Source organism: Vombatus ursinus, unplaced genomic scaffold (assembly GCF_900497805.2).
Source record: "Vombatus ursinus unplaced genomic scaffold, bare-nosed wombat genome assembly UNPS02014781.1, whole genome shotgun sequence".
Classification (NCBI taxonomy): Eukaryota; Metazoa; Chordata; class Mammalia; order Diprotodontia; family Vombatidae; genus Vombatus; species Vombatus ursinus.
This window is the reverse complement of record NW_020954559.1, coordinates 26,325,658-26,352,699: the sequence shown is the minus strand read 5'-3', so window position 1 is coordinate 26,352,699 and position 27,042 is coordinate 26,325,658. Positions and strand designations below refer to the sequence as shown.

At 33.1% G+C, this 27,042-nt stretch overlaps 1 pseudogene; it reads left to right on the top strand.

Moving 5' to 3' along the window:
• The first annotated feature begins 2,067 nt into the window (after nucleotides 1–2,067).
• Nucleotides 2,068–23,568, top strand: LOC114046176 (annotated as a pseudogene).
• The last annotated feature ends 3,474 nt before the right edge of the window (nucleotides 23,569–27,042 follow it).

Below are 27,042 nucleotides of genomic sequence, written 5' to 3'. Positions count from 1 at the left end.
AATAACTTGGTGTCATCTGAAAATATTCACTTGCTACCTTAATTTCAGATCTCTGTATATACCCTAGTCTGCCAATTTCCCTACTAATAATAGCTGGAGTTGAATTTATTTGAATGGTATTGAAATATCCTCAAGTTACTTTTTATGAAATAGTCACATATGAAATAACCATAGGTGAGAATTGAGTGGATGGTGATAGAGGGGCATCAAAGGTACATGAGCAGCCCTAAAAAGGACCCTGCAAGCCCTCACACTAGAAGTGATAAACTTAGAGCTTGGCCAGGCATCTAAGACACTAAGGTCATCCATTGCACCCCAAACCATTGCCATTCATTTTCACGTTTGTTTTGCCACTGGACATTATTTTTTGATAATTAATTTATTTTAAATTTTCAACATTCACTTCCATAAGATTTTGAGTTTAAATTTTCTCCCCCTTTCACTACTCTCCCCCCACCCCAAGACAGTGGAGTATAATTTTTTATAGGCTCTACTTACACATCCATGTTAAGCATATTTTCCCATTAGTCATGATGTAAAGAATAATTAGAAGTGATGGGAGGAACCACAAGAATGAAGCAATAAAGCAAACCAACAAAAGAAAAGAAGAGCAAATAGTGTGCTTCCATATGCATTCAGTTCTTTCTTTGGATGTGGTTAGCAATTTCTGTCATGAGTCTTTTGGAGTTGTCTTAGATTCTTGCATTGCTGTGAAGAGCCAAGTCTATCAGAGTCAGTCATTAACAATGTGGCTGTTACTGTGTACAATGTTCTCCTAGTTCTGCTCATTTCACTCTGCGTCAGTTCATGTAAATCTTCCCAGGTTTTTTTTTGAAGTCTGCCTGCTCATCGTTTCATATAGCACAATAATATTCCATTACATTCATATGTACATACATACAACTTGATCAGCCATTCACCAATTGATGGGCATCCCCTCAATTTCCAATTCTTTGCCACCACAAAAAGAGCTGCTATAAATATTTTTGTACATGCGGGTCTTTTTCCCATTTGTATGATCTCTTTGGGATACAGACCTAGAAGTGATATTGCTGGATCAAAGGGTATGCACAATTTTATGGCCCTTTGGTCATAGTTCCAAATTGTTCTCTGTAATGGTTGGATCATTTCCCAACTCCACTAACAATGCATTAGTGTTCCAATTTTCCTATGTTTTCTCCAACATTATCATTGTCCTGTTTTGTCATGTTAGCCAGTCTGATAGTTGTGATGTGGTACCTCAGAGATGTTTTGATTTGCATTTTTCTAATCAATAGTGGTTTAGAACATTTTTCCTATGATGATAGCTTTAGTTTCTTCCTCTGAAAAGTCTGTTTATGTCCTTTAACTGCTTATCAATTGGGGAATGACTTATATTCTTATGAATTAGGCTCAGTTCTCTATATATTTTTGAAATGAGGCCTTTATCAGAGACACTGGTTGTAAAAATTCTTTCCCAGTTTTCTGCTTTCCTCCTAACCTTGGATGAATTGGCTTTGTTTATGCAAAAAACTTTTCAATTTAATGTAATCAGCATTATCCATTTTGCATTTCACAGTATTCTGTGTCTCTTGTTTGGTCATAAATTCTTTCCTTCTCCAAAGACCTGAAAGGCAAACTATTTCTTGCTCTTCTAGTTTGCTTATCAGTCTTTATATCTAAATCCTGTACTCATTTTGACTTTATCTTGGTATAGAGTGTAAGATGATGGACTATGTCCAGTTTCTGCCATACATTTTTCCAGTTTTCCCAGCAGTTTTTGTTAAATAATGATTTCTTACCCCAGAAAGTGGAGACTTTGGATTTATCAAATAGTAGATTAGTATAGTCATTGGCTATTGTGTCTTGCATATATAACCTATTCCACTGATTCACCACTCTATCTCTTAGCTTGTACCAATTAATAATTGCTGCTTTATAAAACAATCTAAGATCTGGTACAACTAAGCCACCTTCTCTTGCATTTCTTTCTATTAGTTCCCTTGATATTCTGGACTTTTTGTTCCTCCAGATCAATTTTCTTATTGCTTTTTCTAGTTCCATACAATAACTTTCAGATGGGCCAACATGGAAGCAGCAGTCAGTGTCTCCTTGAAGCACAGTCTTGTTCCGGGAGTCACTCTACTTCCCAGGTTCCAGGTATAGCTCCACCGAGGGTCCCAGACATCAGCTGCTGCAGCTCCCCACCTCAAGAAATTTGCCATCTAGAGATGGGACCCAGAGAAGCCTGGAGATAAGCCCAAATGCAGACTTATGAAATTGATCTGAACAAATGTGGCCGATGGTGTTGGATACCTTGATCAAGATTAAAAATGAGATGGACCCCATGCTGACCTTCCAAAGATCATGCCAAGAAGGCCTCTGTGGTTTCTATGCAATGAACATTAATGTGGGCAACACGCTGGCGTGCACCAGAAAAATCAACTTCAACCTCAGCAAAGTCTCTAACATCTACCCTCTCCCCCACATGTATGTGGTGAAGGATCTCGTCCCGGATATGAATAACTTCTATGCTCAGTTTAAATCCATTCAGCCTTACTTGAAGAAGAAGGATGAATCCCAGGGCAGCAAGCAATATCTTCAGTCCATAGAAGATCATGAGAAACCAGACAGGCTCTATGAGTGCATCCTGCTGTTCCTGCTGCAGCACCAGCTGCCCTAGTTACTGGTGAAATAGAGACAACTATTTGGGATCCACAGTCCTCATGCAGGCCCATCCCTGGAAGATTGACTCCAAGAATGACTTCACAGAGGTGTAGCTGGCCCAGCTACAGGACCCTTTCTTTTTGTATCGATGTCACATCATTATGAACTGTACAAGGACCTACCTTAAGGGACTAAATCTAGGAAAAGCAATAGATGACATCAAGAAGATGATGGCAAACTACAAGGAGAAGAAAGTGGGCACTTACTTAGCTGTCTCCAGCCTTACCATGAATGGTAGCCTCCACAGGGCTGAGTCTAATTTATGTCTGATTTGACCTGTTTTTCCATGAATATCGCATATCCAATGACAGCTTCAAGAGGTAAATAAAGAACATACTACTTTATTAAAAAAATATTTTTTGGTAGTTTGATTGGTATGGTGCTGAATAAGTAAATAAATTTAGGTAAAGCTGTCATTTTTATTATATTAGCTTGGCCTACCCAAGAACAACAGATATTTTTTCCAATTATTTACATATTACTTTATTTGTGGGAAAAGTGTTTTATAATAGTGTTCATATAGTTCTTGGTTTTGTTTTGGCAGGTAGACTTCTAAATAGTTTAGAATGTCTACAATAATTTTAAATGGATTTTCTCTTTCTATCTCTTGCTGCTGGGCTTTTTTTTTAGTAATACACACACACAGAGACACAAATGTTAATTATTTGTGTGGATTTATTTTGTATCCTGCAACTTTGCTAAATTTGTTTATTATTTCAAGTTTTTTTTTACTAGATTCTCTAAGATTCTCTAAATATACAATCATATCATCTACAAAGAGTGATAGCTTTGTTTCTTCTTTGCCTATTCTAATTCCTTCAATTTCTTTTTCTTCTCTAACTGCAGCTAACATTGCTATCACAATACTGAATAACAGTAGGGATAATGGACACCCTTGTTTCACCCCCAATCTTAGTGGAAATGCTTCTAGTTTATCCCCATTACATATAATGCTTACTGATGGTTTTTGTTAGATGTTATCTATCATTTTAAGGAAGACTTATTTATTCCTAGGCTCTTTAGTGTAGGAATGGGTGTTGTAATTTTTCAAATGCTTTTTCTGCATCTATTGAGATAATCATATGATTTCTGTTAGTTTTGTTGTTGATATGAACAATTATACTGATAGTTTTCCTAATATTGAATCAGCCCAGCATTCCTGGTATAAATCTTACCTGGTTATCATATATTATTTTTGAGATAAGTTGTTGTAATCTCTTTGCTAATATGTTACTTAAAAGGTTTGCATCTATAATTTTTAGGGAAATTGGTCTGTAATTTTCCTTCTCTGTTTTGGCTCTTGGTTTAGGTATCAGCACCATATTTGTATCATAAAAAAGAATTTGGTAGAACTCCTTCACCTATTTTCCTAAATAGTATATACAGTATCTGAATTAGTTGTTCTTTAAATGTTTGGTAGAATTCACTTGTAAATCCATCTGGCCCTGGGGATTTTTTCTTAGCAAGTTCATTGATGGCTTGTTCAATTTCTTTTTCTGAAATGGGATTGTTTAAATATTTTATTTCCTCTTCTGTTAATCTGGGCAACTTATATTTTTGTAAATATTCATCCATTTCACTAAGATTGTCAAATTTATTGGCATGCAATTGGACAAAATAACTCCTATCATTGTTTTGATTTCCTCTTCATTGATGGTGAATTCACCCTTTTCATTTTTGATGCTGGTGATTTAGTCTTCTTCTTTTTTTAAAAAATGAAATTAACCAAAGATTTATCTATTTTATTATTTTATTTTGCATAAAACCAGCTCCTAGTTTTATTTATTAGTTCAATTGTTTTCTTAATTTCAATTTTATTAATCTCTCCTTTGATTTTCAGAATTTCTTATTTGGTATTTATTTATTGTTTCTATGATTTGTTGTTTTACCCACTCATTCTTTAGGATTAAATTACTTTACTTAGTTTCCAATTAATTTTTAGTCTATCTTTCCATGACCCTTTATTACATTTAATTTTATTGCATATGATCTGAAAAGGATGTATTTAATATTTCAGCCTTTCTGCACTGTACCGTGAGGTTTTTATGCCCTGGTACATCATCAATTTTTGTGTAGATGCCATATAAAACTGAGAAAAATGTATATTCCTTTCCATCCCTATTTAATTTTCTCCAGAAGTATATCATATGTAACTGTTCTAAAACTGTATTCACCTCCTTAACTTCTTTCTTCTTATTTTGTGGTTAGATTTATCTAGTTCAGAACGGGGGAGGTTGAAGTCCTCCACTAGCATAGTTTTGCTGTCTATTTCTTCCTGTATCTCCCTTAACTTCTCCTTAAGTATTTGTATACCCTGTGGTGCATATATGATTATCAATTATATTACTTCATTATCTATAGTGCCTTTTACCAGGATATAGTTTCCTTCTTTATCTCTTTTAATAAGACCTATTTTTGCTTTTGTTGCCATTAGACTCTGATAACTCTGGAGGAGAAAATGAGGTTGATGACTTTGTGCAACCTTACCTCACTTGAATTCAATTTATGAGCAAGACAAGACATTTCCCATTGCATTACTGATCCTTTTCATTTATCCTTTTTGAAAATAAAGAATGAACAATAACAAGTATAAGACATTTTTTTTTCTGCTTTACCTTTTCCTCTTCACTAACTTACACAAAGTACCAAGGACAGTTTATACAGTTAGGTGGTGCAATGGAAAGAGTCCTGTGCCTTGAGTCAGGAAGGACTGAATTCAAAAGTGACCTTGTGCATGTCACTTAAACTTACACTCTGGTTTCTTCAGTTTTTTCTTTTCATCTATAAAACAGGGATAATGGTAGTACCTACTTCCCTTAGTTGTTGTGAGGATCAAATGATGTAAATATTGTAAAGTACTTAGCATAATGTCTGCCACATAATAAGCATTGTATACATATCAGCTATTATTATGCTTGGTCTTTTTGACAGTCTAACCTGATATTCATTAGTTTATTTCTTCCCTTCCCCAAACTCTGTTGTTTAACTGTTTAACTGTATGACCTAAAGTACTGACATAGATTTGAAATATTAAAAATAAATGCAAAATGTAGTTTAGTTCATGTTTTGCTGATTTAGTGTAAAAAAGAAAAAAAAACTAGGATAATGAATGTCATGAAACTAATTTAGATAAATATATTTTAAACATAAGAGAAAGACACTAAGCACTGTAGTAGCTACTTGTGTTCATTCATTTTTACCAATATACTTAATGTAGGAGATGAATAACCAGTAAATGTGTCTTCAGTGTTGTAGGAAATTGGAAAGATTTTGCTAAGATAAACTATCAAATGTGAGAAACTAATTCATTCATTTAGAAAGTGATAGAGACAGGATGGACAGTGATACCCCAAGAGACAGTGAGAGTCACAGAGAAAGAGACAGGAAGATAGCAAGAGACAGGGAAAGAGACTTAGAGAGACAGGGACAGACAGAAACAGAGATTTAGCATGGTTCTTGACTTCCATAGAGTGACGTTGTAGAGACTGCTGAAAGAGGAATTCCCCTGGCTAATAATATTTTATCTCACAATGTGAGCTGAGATGTCATCTCATCCTCAGGTGAAGAGTTCATTTATTATGTATTATTCAATATGTTTTATTCTATAGAACTTATTCAATGTCTTTTCTCCCTATTTTTCTTGGAGAAAAGTATTTGCTCTTTTCCATCTGTGATTATTTTTTTTCTTCTTCTTGGTTCAATTAGAATTTGGTGGGAAGGGACTAGGCTACAATGTATGAGCAAAAGATTGTCTTTTCCCTTATGAATAATCAGGGAACAGGTTTGCCTTCTGAATCATATGCCAAAACCAGAGTTTACTGAGGCAGGGTGAGGGTGGTGGTAATGGTGAATGATAGATTTAATTCTAGATTGATACTTTTCTTGGAGGCTAGAGGAGAGATTGCTCAGCACCCTAAACCTTCTCTTTTTCAACCCAGCTCTCCCCCTAAACATCCTAGTAATACAAGCAGTTCTTTGCTCCTCTTCACTGCAAAGGTGGACAATACCTTAAATTACATCTATTCATCTCACCAGGGAGTTGTGCTTAGATATTGAAGCACACATATCATATGTATACAATAATTAAAAATGAAGTTTTTTTTTCTACTTTCTTCAGCACTGAACTGTGAAGTTAAAGTTCTGGTTTGTCAGGATGTTTATATTCTGGGATAATTAATTAAAATCTGAATTTCTTAAATAAAAACATGATGAGATGTTGTTCTGTTTGTTCCCACACTCCTGTCAAATCCAAAAGACACCAGCGGAACAAAGTATTCATTGCATATTGTGTAATCTACTCTTTGGGTGGTTTCAGCTTTTTCAGAGAGACTAAGTTTAACATACTCATAGAACAGTTGTTGTGTTCATAATTTCACTTAGGGCTTAGCACATTTCTACTTGATGGCAAACAGATGTTTAAGGCAGCAATAGGCTGGTGCATTACATGGTTAATGAGGAAGTTGGATTTGATCCTATGAAATATTTCATTGCAAATGGTTTGTTTCAAAATGATGTATACTGCTGTATGGTTCCAGACTTAGTAGGGGGAGAGTAGGGCTGGAATTTAATGCCAAACATTAATTGACAGTTCTCCTGGTCTATAAAATAGGTCAAGAAAGCAGTGGATTGCAGCAAAAAGAGCATTGACCTGAGGAGTCATCAAAATTGCATTCTAGAGCAGCTAGATGGTGCAGTGGATAGCACACTGGCACTGGAGTCAGGAGGACCTGAGTTCAAATCTGGCCTTAGACACATGATACTCACTAGTTGTGTGACCCTGGGCAAGTCACTTAACCCAAATTTCCTCACAAAAGAAAAAAAAAAGATTATATTCCAGTCCTACTTCTTTTATTGGTGAACTATAATAAATAAGTAAAAACAAGTCTTTTGGAGTCTTAAGCTCAGTTTTCCCATCTATAAAAAACAATTGGTTCCTACGAACATGACTTCATAATCAACTGAATTGCCTTACTTTAAATTTAATTTTATAATCTCTCAAATGGAAATTTCTAATAAAGAAGTTATAGATGTATTGGTGTGAACAATATTGTGAGTAAATTTTATAAATAATCACCTATGTATATGATTTAATTGGTTTATAGATTGAAAGCTGGAAGAACTTTAGAGGTCATGAAGTCTAACACTCTCATTTTACAGATAAGACACAGAGAGGTTCAGTTATTTGTTCAGGATCACACATCTAGTAAATATATGAGAAAGATATTGAACCTACATCATCTGCACTCCAAGCTCATTATTCTATCCATTATATAACCGTCTATGATAAAAGATGAAAAAAAATATTAAAGCTACCCATTAGAATTTTTGATTTTGAAATTCAGTCTTCAAAGGACTTCTAAAGTTGTGTACTCTTGCTCAACATATACTTTCTAATTATCTTTGCACATGGCTTATCTCATGCCCACACACATGCCATTAGAGCATAAGACATATTCAATTTCTATTCCTTATCAAGACTACCTGGGCTTTAGTTTACTAAGATATAGTAGTTTACTTAAGCTGAAAAAAAATAAGATTGGACTGAATGTCCTCTAAGTTACCTTTTTGTCCTAAATCTGTCATCCCAAATCCATTTCTGTGCTTTGCATACAACAGGCACTTAAGTGTTTGTTGAAATGAATGTTTTTATTGACTTGCTTTGATTGGCATTGGAATGGTGAAATAAGGAAGCAATCTTTCTATAACAAGAATCATAGGACTCAGTGGAGTGATATAATTTGAAACTGCAATAGCCTATAGCAGTATGAAGATATGGGGCATCCAAAAAACTAGAGAGACAAAATAAGTTTGAGGAAATTTGAAGGTTGTTGGGAAGCCACAAAAGGTAAGTCTTGTTTACTGTAAAACAGCTACTGCTACAGAAGGTTAGTAGAGCTTGTTAGTATATCAAGAACTGATGTTCACTCTCAGACATTAATGGACCCCAAATTTCATTCTGAATCATTGAAGATAAAATTATATTCAGTTGTAGTGCTGCACATTTCAGCATATTCACATTCTCCAATATTTTGTAGTTTATGCCTGGTATACACAATGACTCTGAAAAAGAGGACAGTCAAAAAAGAAAAAAAAAAAGAAGACAGAACCTAAAAATCCATGAAAAAAAAGGCATCTTTAAATACGAAAAGTCAACAGGTGTATCTTGCTTTTCTGACTGCTTTTTTTTACTAGAGAATTTCTGGTGTTTGGCAAAAAAAAAATATCAGGACAGGTTTCCATTAACTAAGAAAAATTCATTTAAGAAAAAATTCAAATTAAGAAAATGTTTTTAAAAATATCATATGGAAAGTAGAAGAAAGTTTTGGACGTAGAAAGAAGATGAGAATGATTCAATGAAGATAGATTTCAATAACATAGGTTTTCTTTTTACTTTTTACTTATTTCCTTCCTAAAAAGAAATAGCTGTAATCAGTTGATAGATTACAAGAATTTAGTCTAAAATGAGAACTGCCCTAGAAAAATCAAGGCATCTTTTCACTCAGAGACTTTGAAAACTCACAGCTCTGTAACTTAAACCTCAAGTGGTCCTATTTGGAGTTTCCACTTTGCTACGTAATTAATTAAGAGAGGAAAGTAAATTCTAAGAATGCCATTGTGTTCTTTTTCAGGAGAGATCTATAATTATGTAGCAATTTCCTTTGACCCATTTTGTGCACCACTTTTGACACTTAAAATATATCTTCTAAATTGGGAAATGAGATTTTTTTTTCAACTGTCTTGATTTAAAGGCACATTTCCAGTTACCCTTCATTCCTTCTTTTGTAACTTCCTTTCTTTCTTCCTTCCTTCTTTCTTTCCTTCCTTCCTTCCTTTCTTTTTTTCCTCCTCCCTTCCTTCTTTCCTCCCTTTTTCTATTTATTTCTTCCATTCTTCTAAAGAATTGCTACCATTCCCTCCAGTTGAAAGGGAGGAGTTTTTGATCAACTCATTAAAAAGAAAATTATAATTAATGGTCACTTTGAGAATGGTGACTAACTTACACTGTTAAATACACTTCAGAAAGATTTACTTGGCTATCTGGAGAATATTTTTTTTTGCTTGTGATAGAATAGGATAGAATAGTGAGTCTTTGGATATATAAGCAGCTAGGTAGTGAAGTGGAGAGACTATTGGACTTGGAGACAATTTAGACTGCCTATAAATACCATGGTGACAATAAATAAATAAAATGGTAACAAGTATAATCTTCCCATATATGAACATTAAGATTTTAACTTTGTTCATGCCTTATGACTTTTCACTCATGTTTACCTCCTTGAGTCATGAGTTCAAATATCAAAGTTTATACTTAACTCTGGCTTTTTCATCAAGTGTGCATGAAAGTTCAATATTTCATTAAAGATTAATTTTTCCTTTGTAGGTTTATTTTCAGTTTTACTGGGTACACTACTCTTTATTGTAAGCCTAGATCCTTTGCATTCTATAATAACACATTCCAAACTCTTCATTCCTTTATAGGGGGCAACTGATAAATCTTTTGTGATCCTGAGTAGCTCCACAGTATTTGAATGTTTTAGTTCTGGCCACTGACCTTACTTTTTTTTTTCCTTCTTGACCAGAGACCTCTAAATTTTGACTGTGTTACTCTTTGAAGTTTTCATTTAGGGGTTTCTTTCAAGGAGGTGATCAATAGATTTTTTTTTAACATTCTTAATTTGCCTTCTGGTTCTGAAGTATCTGAGTAGTTTTCTTTTATGATTTTTTTGTAATTATTCTTAAATTATTTCTCCTAGATCTCTTTTTCAATTCAGTTGTTTTTCCTATGAAATTTTACTTTTTTTTCAATTTTGGGGGCTTTTGAGTTTATTTCATTATTTCTTGATGTCTCATGGAACCATTGGTTTTCAGGTGTTCTATTCTGAATATCAAAGTGTTATTATTTTCAGTTAAGCTTTGTACCTCTTTTACCAAGCTGTTAATTCTCTTTATATCTCTTTCTTTAATACTTCTCATTTCCTTTTCAGTTTTTCTCTAATTGAGAATAATAATTCTCTAATTTTCTCTTGATTTTTAAAATCATTCTTGCTTGTTTTAACTCTTCTAGTAATTCTTGTTTTGCTCCTGTGCAATTTGTATTTTTCTTTAAGCTTTTGTTTGCAATTACACTTTCCAATCATTGTCTTCTGGATTTGAGTCTTGATCTCCTCTGTCATAATGGAGACTCTTTATGGCCAAGCTTTTGTTTTGATTGTTCATTCTTCTAGCCCACTTCTTGACTTTGAACTTCATGTTATTCTAGGCTTACTTCTATGGGGGATGTTTGATCTGAACCTCTGTCTTTTTCCATCTTTAGATACTTTCCTAGTTCAAGTTGGGGACTTCAAATTTTCAGTGCTCTCAAAGTACTAGGATCCAGGAAGAGGTCTGTTCACTGCTCTTCTGGTATGAGCTCTGCAAGTTTCTGAATCATCTTTTAGTCTGTTGGCTTTCAGAAGACTGCTATTAGACTCAGTCCCTATTAGACCACTATAGTATTTTGAAGCATCTGGTGGACTGAAATCCTGCTTACACTTTTGTCTAGGATTCCTACCCACATTACTAAATGTAGACTTATATGCTGGGCTAAAGGCTAGAATTGAAGCAGTGCTGTCTTCTTGGGATCAGAGACATAAATCTATGTGTCTGAAATTGTTCCTTTTTCAGTACACAGCTAGTAACCAAGCTCAATCATAACTGCTTCTATCAGCCCTATATTTTTGACTCAGAGCTAGGTAAGGGCTATAAAAATACCAGATGGCACTCTGTGGTACAGCACAAATCCAGGGTTCCCTTGGGATATTTCTGATCTTTTGTTTCTTGGCCTAGTGTGCTGCCTTTGACTTCTATCCATCCCTATCCATTTCAGCCTTTGAGCCTAGTGTCCACAGGCTTCTCTGTCTTTCTTATGGAAAAAAAATAGCTCACTGTGACTTTTTTCTCAACTTTCCAAATCAATATTAAGTCTGACACCTTTTCCAGGTCATTGTGGAGCTGTGAGGAAAAAGTTAGGCAGATATATTTCTTCTCAATCTGACAAATTGAGACCACCTTGGACACGAAATCAGGAAAACCTGATTTCTAATATTTAATTAGATGTTTACTAGCTTTGTGACCTTGTACAAGTCACTTAAACTTTCTGTCTTCATTTCCTCATCTGTGAAATGGAAATGATAATAGTAGCACTTACCTCACAGCATTACTTAATGAATGAACCTATGATAATGAATTAACACATACAAAGTGCTTTATAAACCTTAGTTACATAAATGTGAGCTATTAGTATTAATAATGACTTTGAACTTTATTAAAAATTTGATAAACTCCAATGTTAAATGTCAAAGCACTATTGAAATACTATTATTACTCTTACTATTATAAGTAACACTAATTTTTATAAAAGACTGTCAGTTTAATGTATAAAAACATAATCCCCAAAACTCAGTAGATGAATAATTATCTTTTCTAATTTCTTCCCAACCTTGATTTAATGTCCAGAAATAAGTATCACCCTTACACTTCCACTTACATTCAGCTAAAAGAAATCTGAGTAAGATGATGCCAAAATGACACCTACATGGTAACTTGATATGAATGTTGAGTATAACATAGTTGGAGCCCTACTGTTTGTTAAATATCTGATTTTACAAAATAACTTTGTGAAATGTCTGCTTTTTATCACATATCTGATAGCAGGTATTAAGTAACCCCAAAATATTAGATTTTTATTTGCTAAGTCATTTGTGTTATATTATATATTTGATTCTTTCCAAATGTTCAGAAAATATCAGGAAGTGAGTTGCAAGTCAAGGTTTAAATTGTATTATTCAAATTCAGGAAAGTCTTAGTTATTCAATTAAGAATGAACAAAATACATATATACATTTCTTTTTTTAAAGCTACTTCTCTATAATGAATATCCAAAGTTATGATATGATTTCCATTATTGCAATGCTACCTGTTCTTTAACTTTATTGTTGATAACAAGCATTCATTAATAAGAAAAATAGGGTTAGGGAAAAGAATAGTGAAGAGATCATTTATTTCATTGATATAATGCATCATCCTGGATGAGGGGATTCCATTTCCCAAAAGAAGTTGACACTTTATCTGCAAATTATAATCTTGGAAATTTGTCTAAAGCACTGAAAGTTTAATTTTTTTTCCTGAGTGTTATACAAAACATATGTATCAAAAGCTCCACATGAACCCAGGTCTTCCTTGCCCTGAGAATCTATCTATGACAATACTGCAGTCAAATTTGAATAATATTAGGACCCACTAAAACATACATAATCATTATGGGGCACTTATTGACTTAAAATCATACATTACTATTATTTGTTTTCTTGTATTTTATGCATTTTGTTAAGTATTTCACAATTACAATTTAAACTGGTCAAGGCCATATTCTGGATTGGTGTGGTCTGTTTGTGATGCTACTAGATTATGTTGTTTGGAGACTCCAATTGATGGTGGTGATGAGGTTGATGATGGTGATGATGACTGACAACATTTATAAAACCTTATGGCTAACAAAAGATTTTGTACAAATAATCTCTTTTGGTCCTTATAGTAATCATGTGAGGTCAGTGATATTTTTATACCCATTTTTTTGATGAAGAAATTGAGATTGAAAGGAAGTTCAAGTGACTTCTCCATCACATAAGTGACTGAGGTAAGATTTTAACTCAGATTTTTCTGATTCCAGGTCCAGTGAGCAGTTCACAAGGATACAAAGTATATAAAATAATGAAAAGAGATAAGTAAACTACATCTTGCTGAAAGGTAGACAATGAGGTAATATCAATACTAAATACATATGTACTGAATAATGAAGAATCCACATTGAAAGGAAAAGCTAAATAAGCTAGAGAAGAAAATAGTAAAATTAAACTAGTAGGGGACTTCAACTTTCCCCCATCAGAACTAGATAAACCTCAACATCAAATAAACAAGAAAGAAATTAAGAAAGTGAATAGAATTTTAGAAATTTAGAAATGTTAGGTTGACCGTATATTGTCATAAAAACCTCACAACCAAATACAAAAAAGCAGAAATGTTAAATATATAATATTAAGACCATAATTCAACAAAATTATATTCAATCAAGGACCACAAAACATAGAATAAAAATCAATTTGAACCCAAGTAACCTAATACTAAAGAATATTTGTATGAAAGAACAAATCATAGAAGCAATAAATTCATTAAGAAGAATGACAACAATGAGACAACATTCCAAAATTTTTGAGATGCAGCCAAAGAACGTTTTAGGGGACAATGTATATTTCTAAAAGCTGTCATCAATAAAATTCTGAAATAGCATATAAATAAAAAAATTGAAAAAAACCAAATTAAACATTTTACTTAAACACCAAATTGGAATTCCAAAAATCAAAAGAAAAAATGATAAAATTGAAAGTTAGAAAACCATTTAATTAATAAAGAAAATTAGGAGCTGGCTTTATTTTAAAAGTATAAATAGATAAATCTTTGGTTAATTTGATTTAAAAAATAAGAAAACCAAATTATCAGTGTCATCATTGAAAAGAGTAAATTCCTCACAAATAAAGAGGAAATTAAAGGAATTATTAGGAGCTATTTTGCACAAATATATGCCAAAAATCAAACAATCTAAGAAAAACGGATGAATCTTTATAAAACAAAAAATTGCCCAGATTAACAGAGAGGAAATAGAATGCTTAAAAAATGCTGTCTTAGAAAAGGAAATAGTAAAATAATACAATAAACAGTAAAAATAGTAAAAGAACGGAAAAAGTAATAGTAAAAACCATTAATGAGCTATAAAAGAAAAAAAATTCCTAGTACCACTTAACAAATGAATTGTAACAAATATTTAAAGACCAATTAAATTTAATACTAAATAAACTATTTGGGAAAAATAGTCAAATATGTAGTCTTATGAAATTCCTTTCATGACATCAATATGGTGCTGATACCTAAACCAAGAAGAGTAGAAGCAGAGAAAGAAGATTATAGACTAATTTTCCTAATTAGTAATGATCCAATAACATCAGGCATGGAGAAGAATGTCCATTATCACTATAATATAATATATCACTTCTCTGGAAGACAAGAAACAGAAATTCAAAGAATTAGAATAGGTAAAAAGAAAACAAAACTATCATTCTTCGCAGATGATATGATAATATACAGAGAATCCTAGACAATCAGTGAAAAAACCTAGTTGATATAATTATCAACTTCAGCAAGGATATAAAATGAACCCACAAAAATCTTGAGCATTTCTCTATGGTAGCAACAAGGTCCAGTAGCAAGAGAGAAGGATAAATTAAATTTTAAAATAACAGTAGATAATATAAAATGCTTGGCCATCTACCTGCCAAGACAAACCCAGAAACTATATGAAAACCACTACAAAACATTTTTTACACAAATAAAATCAGATCTAAACAACTGGAGAAATATTAATTGCTCATGTGTAGGGTGAGCTAATACAATAAAATGACAATTCTAATTAAATTAATTTACTTATTCAGTAGTATAACCATGATATAACCAAAAATATTGTTTTACAGAACTAGAAAAAATAATGACAAAATTCATCTGGAAGAATGAAAGGTCAAGAATATCAAAGAAATCAATGAAAAATGTGAAGCAAGGTATCTTAGAAATATCAGATCTCAAGCTGTAATGCAAAGTAGAAATCATGAAAACAATTAGGTACTGGTTAAGAAATAGAATGGTATATCAGCAGAATGGATTAGGTCCAAATTGCATGATAGTAAATGACCATAATATTCTAGTGTTTGAAACATCCAAAGATCCTAGATAAGAAATCACTGACAAAAATTGCTAGGAAACTAGGTAGAGACCAACATCTCACATTATGTAGTGATATAAAGTCAAAATGTTTACATGATTTATACATAAAGGGTGATATCATAAGTAATTAGGGGAACATGGAATAGTTCACCTGTCAGATCTATAGATAAGGGAAGAATTTAAGACCAAACAAAAAATATAGAGCATTAGGCATATAAAATGGATAATTTTGATTATATCAAATTATCTTTCTTTTCTTTTTTTGGCACAGAGAAAATCAATGCAACCAAGATTAGAAGGAAAAGCTAAAAGCTGGGGGAAATTTTACAGCAAGTATAGTTTTATACTATATATATAGATATATCTATATATATCTATATATATAGTTATATATATAGATATATATATATATATACATATCTCAAATATATAGAGAACTGAGTCAAATTTGTAAGAATACCAGTCATTCCCCAATTGATAAATGGTCAAAGAATATGAGCAAGTAGTTTTCAGATGAAGAAATTAAGGTTATCTATGGCCATGAAAAAAAAGTGCTCTAAATCACTACTGATTAGAGAAATGCAAATTACAACAACTCAGTTGTCACCTCACACCTATCAGATTAGCTAAGTGGTGCAGTGGATAAAGTGCCAGTCCTTACATCAGGGTCATCTTCTTATATTCAAAACTGGCCTCAGACACTTACTAGTTGTGGGACCTTCAGCAAATCACTCAACCCTTCTTGCCTTAGTTCCTTCATCTTAAATTCAGCTAGAGAAGAAAACATCAAATCACTTTAGTATCTCAGCCAAGAAAATCCTAAAATGAGTTATGAAGAGTTGAACATGTCTTAAAATGACTGAACAACAAAATAATGCAGAAAAGGAAAATCACAAATGTTGGAGTAAATGTAGAAAATAGGAACACTGTCTGTGAAGTTGTAAACCAATTCAACCATTCAGAGAACAATTTAGAATTATGACCAAAGGGCTATAAACCTGTGCATACTCTTTGACCCAGCAATACCACTACTAAATCTGTACCTGAAATAGATTAAAGAAAAATGAAATGTACAAAAATGTACAAAAATACAACAGTTCTTTATTCTTTTGGCAAATACTTGGAAATTGAAGGAATAACAACCTATTGTTGAATGACAACTAAGATATGATGGGAATGCAATACTATTATACTATAAGAAATGATGGGCAAGATGATTTCAGAAAAAGCTGAGGAGGCTTGCATGAACTGATACAAAATTAAATGAATAGAACCAGGAGAACTTGTTACACAGTAACAGCAATATTGTTTGGTGATAAACTGTCAAAGAATTAACTATTGTCAGCAGTACGATGATGGAAAACAATTTTGAAGGACTTATGATGAAAAATGCTATCTACCTCCAGTTAAAGAACTGATTAAATTTGAGTGCATATTGATACATACTTTTTTAAAACTTTATTTTTGCCAGGTTTGTTTTTGGTCTGCATTTTTCTGCAAAATGTCTGATATGTAAATGTTTTGCATAATGGCATATTTATAATCTATATCATAATTCTTGCCTTCTAAAGCAGGGGAGAAGGAAGTAAGGAAGAGAATTTGTTACTCATTTTTTTTAAAAAAAGAATGATTTTTTAAAGAAAAATTACATATAATTGAGCAAAATTAAAAAAACAAACAGAAAAAATAATTTTAATGAAAGATTTTGGGGACATAGCCACGATGGTGGAAGAGAGGAAACAGCCAATCTCTCCCAACATCCCCTTTCAAATAACCCTTAAAATAAAGCCTTGAATCAAATTCTGGGGTGACAAAGCCAACAAAAGGTCAGAATGAGATATTCTTCCAATCCCAAGATAATTTAGGAGGTGTGAAGGAAGACCCAGAAACCCATGGATCCAACAACAGAGGTGAGTCTTATTGTTGGCAACAGAAGCAACAGCAGCTTTAGGAACTCTCAAGCCAGAAATGGTAAGGGATTCTGAAAACTGGTCAGAAAGACATTCCATGAGCTCTATGCTAGCACTGGATGTAAGAAAAGGTACTGTATAGCAATTTCATTGCCTATACCTGCTACTAGGTCACAGTTAAAGGGGAGAGAAGATCACATTCTTTTTTTACATTTATTTTATTTTTAATTTATAGAAAAATAAGTATTTCTATAACCCAGAATAATAAAAAGATGATTTTACATAAAACTGCAAATCTGTTATGTACAACTTGCTATTACTTTTAAATATGTAATAAAGTTATGATATAAATTTTATTTTTCCCTTTTTTCTTCATTCCCCCCATGTTAGAGATGGCTACCAATAGATGCAAAGAGGTATGTGATATGTGTGTGTGATATTATTCTAAACATATGTCTATTTATCAGTTCTTTCTGGATGCAGATAGCATCTTTCTTCAAATGCCCTTTATAGTTAATTTGGGTATTTATAATAGTCAAAATGACTTGTTAACTCAAAGTTATTCTTAAAGCAATATTGCTATTACTGTATACAATGTTCTCTTGCTTCTGTTCATTTTTGCTCTTCATTATTTTGTTCAAGTCTTTCCATATTTTTTCTAAAATCATTGTTTATCATTTCTCATAGCATAGTGATATTCCATCAGAATAATATACCACAACTTGTCCAGTCATTCTCCAATTGATGAGCATCCCTGCAATTTCCAGTTCTTTGTCACCACAAAGAGAACAACTACAAACATTTTAGAACATGTACATTATTTTCATATAAATAGTTTTCTTTATGTTAAATAATCCTTGCTTTCCTGGTATAAGTTCCACTTCATCACAATGTATAATCTTTGTAATATATTGTTGTAGTTTCCTAGCTACTATTTTATTTAAAATTTTTGCATCCAAATTCATTAATGAAATTGGTCTATAATGTTCTTCCTCTGTTTTTGCTCTTCTGGTTTAAGTATCAATACCATTTTTTTTCCAAAAAGGAGTTTGGTGGAACTCTTTCTCTACCTATTATTCAAAATAATTTTCATAATATTGGACTCAGTTTATCTTTCAATGTTTAGTAGAATTCACTTGTAGTCACTGACTACTGTGTCTTGTATACCTAACCTATTCCACTGAATCATCACTCTATTTCTTAACCAGTACCAAGTAGTTTTGATGATTGCTGCTTTATATACAATTTAAGATCTGGAATAGCTAGGCCACTTTCCCTTGCATTTCTTTTCATTAGTTCCCTTGATGTTCTGGACCTTTTGTTATTCCTGATGAATTGTGTTCTTGTTTTTTTCTAGCTCTATAAAATAATTTTTAGTAGTTTGATAGGTATGGCACTGAATAAGTGAATTAGCTTAGGTAGAATTATCATTTTTATTATATTAGCTAGACCTACACATGAGCAACTGATGTTTTTTCAATTATTTAGATCTGATTTTATGTGGAAAGTGTTTTGTAATTGTGTTCATATAGTTCCTGCATTTTTTTTTTGGTAGATAGACTCCTAAATATTTTATAATGTCTACAGTAACTTTAAATGGAAATTACCTTTCTATCTCTTGCTGCTTGGCTTTGTTGGTAATATAGAGAAAGGCTGATGTTATACACTGCAACTTTGATAAAGTTGTTTATTATTTCAAGTATTGTTTTTACTTGATTCTCTAGGATTCTCTAAGTATATCATCATGTCATCTGCAAAGAGCGATAGCTTTGTTTCTTCTTTGCTTATTCTAATACCTTCAATTTCTTTTTCTTCTCTTATAGCTAAAGCTAATGGTTCCAGTATGATACTGAATGACAGTGGTGATAATGGACATCCTTGTTTCACCCCCAATCTTATTATTCAACATTTTTTTCTCAATCATTTACATGAAGAACCAGAAGATATGCTCATGGAATTTTAGAGGGATTGATGTTATACAGAAGGATGGTTTGAGATCTAAAAACATACTGATTATAGAATGAAGGTAGGAAAATTATATTTAGTAGAGATTAATGTAAATTCACATACCTATATTTTATGTACCCACTTTACATTGTATTTTGTACTGAATGTACACTGTACATTGTACAAAAGCCTAGCTAAATAATATTTAATGGGAAAATGACTGAAGGGTCTTAAATTACTACAAGGTCAATTTTAATAATCAGTCTGATATAGTTGTTAAAGAATCCAATGGAAACTTAAGCTACATTAATAGATGCAGTTTTCCTAAAAAGAAAGGTGACAACCCCATTGCCCTATGCCCTCAGAAGACCACATTACTATTAGTTCTGCAGACCATGCTTTAAGAAAGACTTTGACAAATTGGAGCTAATCCAAAGGAAGGTGACCAGGAATATGAGGTTACTACAAACTAAGTTATACAAAGAATGGTTGACCAAGGTAAGGGATGGGTACTTTTGAGGGTAGCTGCTATTAAATATTTGAAGTATTATCTGGTAAAAAGCGTGTGATTTATTTTAGTGGCTCTAGAAGGCTCTAAGTGAAAGAAAACATCACAATAACAAAGTAATAACTCCCTAACAATTAAGTATACAAAAATATAATGAACTGCTTTAAACATTAATGAGTTCTCTCAAATAGGAATTTTCAAAAATAGGCTGGAGTGGAGTAGAGACTGTTAGTGATATTATGTAGGGGTTTCTCCAGAAAATATTTATTTTCTAATCTCTCTCTCTCTCTCTCCCTCTCTCTGTTTTGTACTTTTATTATTCAGACAGACTACTAAAATGTGAGATTGTTATTCTATAAGAGAAGCAGTAAACATGGAGTAAGATGTATTAGATTTCATTCTGAACTACTACTCCATATACCCATACATCAGCCATGGGACCTTCGGCAAAGCACTAACCTTTCAAAAATAGCCTCTATTTTCTCATCAGTAAAATGGGTATTTTCATCCAGATGCCTGCTGTTCTGTCCTTTTATCACATTATATAGAATGTTTCAAAAAGCTTTAGTGCACTTTTAAGCTTAGGACACCCTGTGTATATCCTGTTTCTGAGTAGACAAAGAAAATAGTCAGTTTAGTGTTCATTTTGATAGAAGTCATAAAGCCTCTCCGTGCTTCTGTTCTGTCCTCACACAGTATAGTTGATGACTTCCAAAGATGTACGTTTTTGGAGTCTTTGAATTTTACAGAACTTGACAGATAATTTTGTCTAATTATGGAATTTGCTAGATGAAGAAATTAAAGGTTCTTATTTTTTCAAGGTCACATGATTAGACAGTGACAATTATGATTAGGGCCTAGCACTCCTATATAATTGTACAATACTCTTTTGCTATATCATAGAAAACATATGACATTCCATAGAAGATAGGTCACTGAACAGCTAGGAAGACCTAGGTTCAAACCCTATTTTAAATACTTAGTAGTTAGGTTACTGTTGGCAGGTCATTTAACCTCTCTGTAGCTGTTTCTTCATCTTTAAATTTAGGGAATGAAACTCAGTATCATCTAAGGTCATTTCTACCTTGAAATATATGATTCTATCATCCAAATTGGCTTACTTAGGTTTTCTGCAACCATTTTATTGGCTAATCTTTCTCATGGATAGACATACTATAATACTGTGTTACCAATATCAAAATATTTTCTTTTTGATTTATAAAGATCATGAAAAAAGAAACATATTTTTATTAAATATTATAGAGTGTTTGAACTATTTTCTTGAATAAGAATGAAAACATTCACACTAAAGCATAGGGATTTAACAAAAATTCTAGTAATTCTTTAAATAAATTAATATAATTTATCAAGGCAAAACATTTTTCAAAAAGGAACTATATTTTCTCTTTTATCTTTATTATAAAATACATTTCTGTTAGTCTTTTTCTGAATAGGAAATTCTAAGCTTCTTATTTTAAAAATTATTTAGGTTATATTGCTATGAATAGGAATAAAATACCACTACACACCTGGGAGAACTAATTAATGTTATTTTCTATTGACTTTTATTTTTATCTACTTAAACTATCTGTAAATTCATCTTGAAAGTCCCCAAGTGTAGTATGGCAGGAAGGCATATGACTTTAAAGAGTCTCATTAGTGAAAATTTTATTTGAAGTAGCAAATAAGGAACCATTTATTTTCATAAAAAATATTTCCTACAGAAAAATTCCCAAATATATTTAATCATGGCATGTTTTATACAATCGAAAAAGAGTGCCAAGAAAAATATATATTGTCCTTTCATAAAATATCTAGCAATGGGAGTAAATGGTCTTGAAATTTCTGCTCCATGAAACCTTGGGAAAATGAAATAGCCTTGTCTCTGAGTGTGTTTAATATCTAGAATCTTTACCTCCACTAGTGCTTCATGTTTCCTTCTCTTTCCACTTACTGCATCATTTCTAACCCATTTTTCATATCTGTCGCCACCCTTACCTGCATGACATAGGATATTTGTGTCTTTGGCTTTATTAAATAAAAATCAAGGTCACTGGCTGAACTGGTTGTTGCTAATCAATTTCCCTGGTGAAATAGGTTAGCAATGAAGACACCCACGCTGTAGGAACAATTGTGATTACAAAATATATTCAATAATTGTCTGTTTTATTTGTGTGTTAGATTTCTTCCTTAACAAAATTTTCTACAGAGATTTCTTATTTCTTCATAATGAATATAAAGGTAAGTTATAAAGGATTTATAATAATCAATAGTATATTAGTTAATACAAAATTAATAAGTGATGTAATTATTAATAAAATAAATATTATATATGATACTTCTTGAGATCATATAAAGTAAAACATTAAGTTTATTAATATCTTGAAAATAACACAGGAGAGAAGGCAGAGTCAAGATGGTAAAGAACAGGAAGAAACCCAGTTTAACTCTCCCAACATTACCCTCCAAACAACTGTAAAACAACTGTGCAAATTCTTTTTTGGTGGCCAAGAATTGGAAATTGAGGGGACACTCATTAGTTGTAGAATAGCTGAACGAGTTGTGGCATATGAATGTAATGGAATATTATTGTTCCATAAGAAATGATGAGCAGAAAGACTTTAGAAAAACCTGGAAACACTTACATGGATTGATGCTGAATGAAGTGAGCAGAACCAGGAGAACATTGTACACAGTAATAGCAACTTTGTGCAATGACTAACTTTGACAGATTAGCTCTTCTCAGCAGTGCAAGGATCTAAGACAACGCCAAAAGACTCATGATGGAAAACGCTATCCACATCCAGAAAAAGAAGTATGGATTCTGAATGCAGATTGAATCATGCTATTTGGATTCTCTCTCTCTTTCTTTTTGTTTCTTCTCTTTTGTGGTTTCTCCCATTGGTTCTAATTCTTCTTTACAGTAAGTCTAATGTGAAAATATCTTTAATAGGAATGTATATATAGAGCCAATATCAGGTTGCATACTGTCTTGGGGGGGGGATGGGAAGGAGGGAGAGAAAATTTAGAACTCAAAATCTTATGAAAGTGAATGTTAAAACTAAAAATAAATAAATAAATTAGGGGTGGGGTGGAGAACTGTGGAGTCAGAATACAGATTGAAACAAACTATTTTGTCTTTTTGTTTTGTTTTTTTTTTCTTGTGATTTTTCCCTTTTGTTTTAATTCTTCTTTCACAAGATAAGTAATGTGGAAATATGTTTAATGAGATGTATAGGTATAGGCTATATCAAATTGTCTGCTGACTTGGGGAAGGGGGAGGGGAAGGAGGGGGGAATAATTTAGAAATCAAAATCTTATAAAAGTGAATGTTGAAAAATAAAAAAATAATTAATTAGCTAAAAATTAAAAAAAATTTACAAATAACTGGGAAATTTTTTTTAAGTTAAAAAGCTTTTCAAAGTAAAAATAATAAAATAAAATAACTATGCAAATCCAATTTTGGACCTGAAGAGCCCACAAAAGTTCAAAATGAGGTATTTTCCCAGTGAAGGGCAACTTAGGAAATTAATAGAAGTCTGTGACACCAGGTTTGGGATCTGCCCAGGCAACAGCAGCAGCACCAGAGGTAACCTTGGAGGCAACTGCCACAGCCGCAGCAATGGCAGCAGCAATAGCAGCAGGGGATTTGTGTGTTCTCAGTCCATAGATTTTAAGATGATTGGATAACTGGTCAAAAAGAGATTACAGGGGACTTTTTGCCAGAATTGGGTATAGCTGGCATTAGTTGGAAATTGTATTTCCCATAAATGGATCTGGGTCACAGTTTTAGGGAAGAGAGGAGCACTTGTGATTTGTCACAAGGGAGTAGGAGACCTCTAACAGTTCCAGGACCAAGGGGAGCACTAATGGCTGGGGTTAAAGGGGAGCAGGGACCTGCCTTGGTAAAATCAAGAGAACCCACAACTTGTCCAAGATTAAATCATGTTGGAAGCACTGAAAACTTGTAAACCCCAGAAACACTGAAAACAGCAGCACAAAAAGGCCTAAATCTTAGAACAGTGCCTTTCAAACAAGGTGAGCAAAGACCAATTTTAACATAAAATTCAAAAGCAACAAATAGGCTAGAAAATAAGGGAAAAAATCTGAAAAGAAGTTGACCATAAAAAGCTACTCCACTGGCAGTGAAGGCCATGCCTTTAACTCAAAAGAAAACAATGCAAAACATCTATAAGTAAAACCTCAAAGAAAACTGCTAAGTGAACCCAAGACCAACAAGAATTCCTGAAAGAAGAAAAGAAATAGAAAAGAGTGGTAGAGGAAAAATGAAGAAAAAAAGAAATTAAAGTGAAAATTAAATCAATAGCTTGGGAAAAGAGGGACAAAATATAATGAAAAATAACACTTGAAAAAACAGATTTCATTCATGGTAAAAGAGGCTCAAAATTCACTGAATAATAGATTTCCTTGAAAAAATGGAATTGGTCAAATGTAAAAAAAGAGGTACAAAACTCACAGAATAAAATCATTCCTTAAAAAATAGAATTGGTCAATTGGAAGTTAATGATTCCATAACACATCAAGAAGCAATTAAACAAAGTCAAAAGAATGGAAAAAAATAGAAGACAATGTGAAATATATCAAAGGACAACCATATGACTTGAACATAAATTGAGGAGAGGTAATTTAAGAAGTATTGGAGTACCTAAAATCCATGAAAAAGAGGCTAGACATTATAATTCAAGAAATTATCAAGAAAAACTGCAAATATATCATAGATCTAGAAAACAAAATAGAAGCTAAAAGACTCCACTGATCACCTCCTGAAAGAGTTCCCAAAATGAAAATTCTCAGGAATATTATAAAACAATTCCATAGCTCTCAGGACAAGGAGAAAATATTGCAAGCATCCAGAAAGAAATAATTCAAATATCATGCAGCCACAGTCTATATTTCATAAGATTAAGCAGCTTCCACATTAGAGGAATGGAGGGCTTAGAATATGAAATTTCATAGGTTAAAGGAGCTAACATTACAATTAAGAATTACCTATCCAGCAAAACAGAGTATAATTTTTCAAGGGAAAAATGAACACTTAATGAAATAGAGGAATTTCAATAATTTTTAATGAAAATACCAGAGGAATAGGAAATATGACTTTCAAACACAATACTGAAGAGAAGCACAAAAATGTAAACATGATGGAGCAATTATAAGACTCAACAAAGTTAAAGTCTTTACTTTCCTGTATAAGTTACATATAATTTTAAAGAACATTATCATTGCTAGTGTAGTTAGAAGGAGTCTACATAACAGGTAGCATGAGTATCACTATGAGTTAATTATGTTTATATGATCTCGAAAGTGAAATAATGGGTAAGAAAGAGGGAGAAGGGAGGAGGGAGAGGTAGGATAGGAAATGTTTTTCTCATATAAAAGAGGTGTGCAAGAAGTAGAGTGATTTTTGGTTCCCTGAGGCTTAGTTACTCCCTTCCTTCTACACCCCTGAATCCTCCTTCATTGAGCTTACAGGGAAAAGTTAGAGCAGCTAAAAATATCTTGGCAGATTCTGGAGGTTTTGTGATTGATCATTAAGGAGATTTGAAACTCCTCCTTACAACCCTGGTCACTCCTTTGTCCCTCTCATATCTGTTAACCCCTCTCATAGGAAAAGAGAGTTTCACCCTTTCCCCCTCACCTTTGATTTCACTCTCCCCCATCTGGGAAAGAAAGGAGGGGGAGGGGAAGCAGCAATAGCATGGGCCCCACTGACAATGGCATTGACCCCTAGGGCAACCTTAGCCTGGAAGCATCACCCAGGTTCAGCACATCCTGCTCAATGTAAAGAGGCTGGCCTCTCAATTTGAATTTGGTTTTTTTCTGTCAGATCTGTGTCTTCCAAGATTACAGCCCATTCACCTGCAGTTGGTAGCAAACAGTGGGTACCAGTCAATGTCTCCCAATCTTTCCCTGGATGCAGCCTGTGTTTGGTTCCAGTCAACCTCCTCTTTGGGACCCCCTCGAGGCAGGGACAACTCTATGCCCCTTGCCAGCAGGAAGCAGTTTCAGAAGCCAAGACATTCACCCTTTACACCAAAAGAATTTGGGTACTATTTGTTTGAGGTGGGAACGATGAGGATGGAATCTAGACCCCAAAAAGGAAAAAACCTGGACTTTCCCACATGCCCAAATCTCTGGCATTCACTTGAGGCTATAATTCCATAACTTCCTATGGCCCCAGGCCACTTCCTAACCTTAATCCTATCTAGGCTCCATTCTCCTTTGGCCACATGGTTCAGTCCCCGGAGTTCAATTACCTCATAGACTACTTGGCCACTCCTAGATCCCTCCCATAGACTTTCTGTATATAAGGTTCACCTTGTCTCTATTAAAATGCTTAGATTCTTAAAATATAGCCATTGCTGAGATTCTTATAATCTAGCCAATAGCTCACTAATGTTCAGACTCCTTGTCTTTGGCTGAAAAAAAAAGAAAAAAAAAAGAAAGAATATTTGACTGGATTTCTTTATGTTGCCAAAGAGATAACCAGCCTATGGTTTCTCAGTTTTTTAGCCGAAAGAGAACTGCCAAAATAATTCAATAGTGTAACAGTTCTAGGGGAAGCAGAGCCAAGATGGTGGCATAAAGGCAGGACTTGCCTGAGCAAACCCCTCAAAATACCTTTAAATAACGGCTCTAAATAATAAATAATAATAAATAATAATAAATAATAAATAATAATAAATAATTTTGTGGCAGAACCCACAAAAAGGTGGAGTGAAACAATTTTGTAGTCCAAGACAACTTAAAAGGTTGGCAGGAAAGGTCCATTGCACCAGGGGGAGAAAGCAGTGCCCCTTCCACTTGGAAAGCAGAGCCTCACTTTAGCATAGAGTTGAAAGTCAAGAAATAGCCTGGAAAATAAGCAAACAATAGAAGCAAATTCTGACCATAGAAAGTTACTATGGTGACAAGGAAGATTGAAATACAGTCAGAAGAAGAAAACAAAGTCAAAATTCCTGCAACCCAAGCCTCAGAAAAAATATGAATTGGTCTGAGATTATGGAAGAGCTCAAAAAGAATTTTAAAAGTCATGTATGAGAGGTATAGGAAAAATTGGAAAGAGATATGAGAGTAATGCAAGAAAATCATGAAAAAAGAGTCAACAGCTTGGCAAAGAAGGAACTCAAAATACTGAAGAAA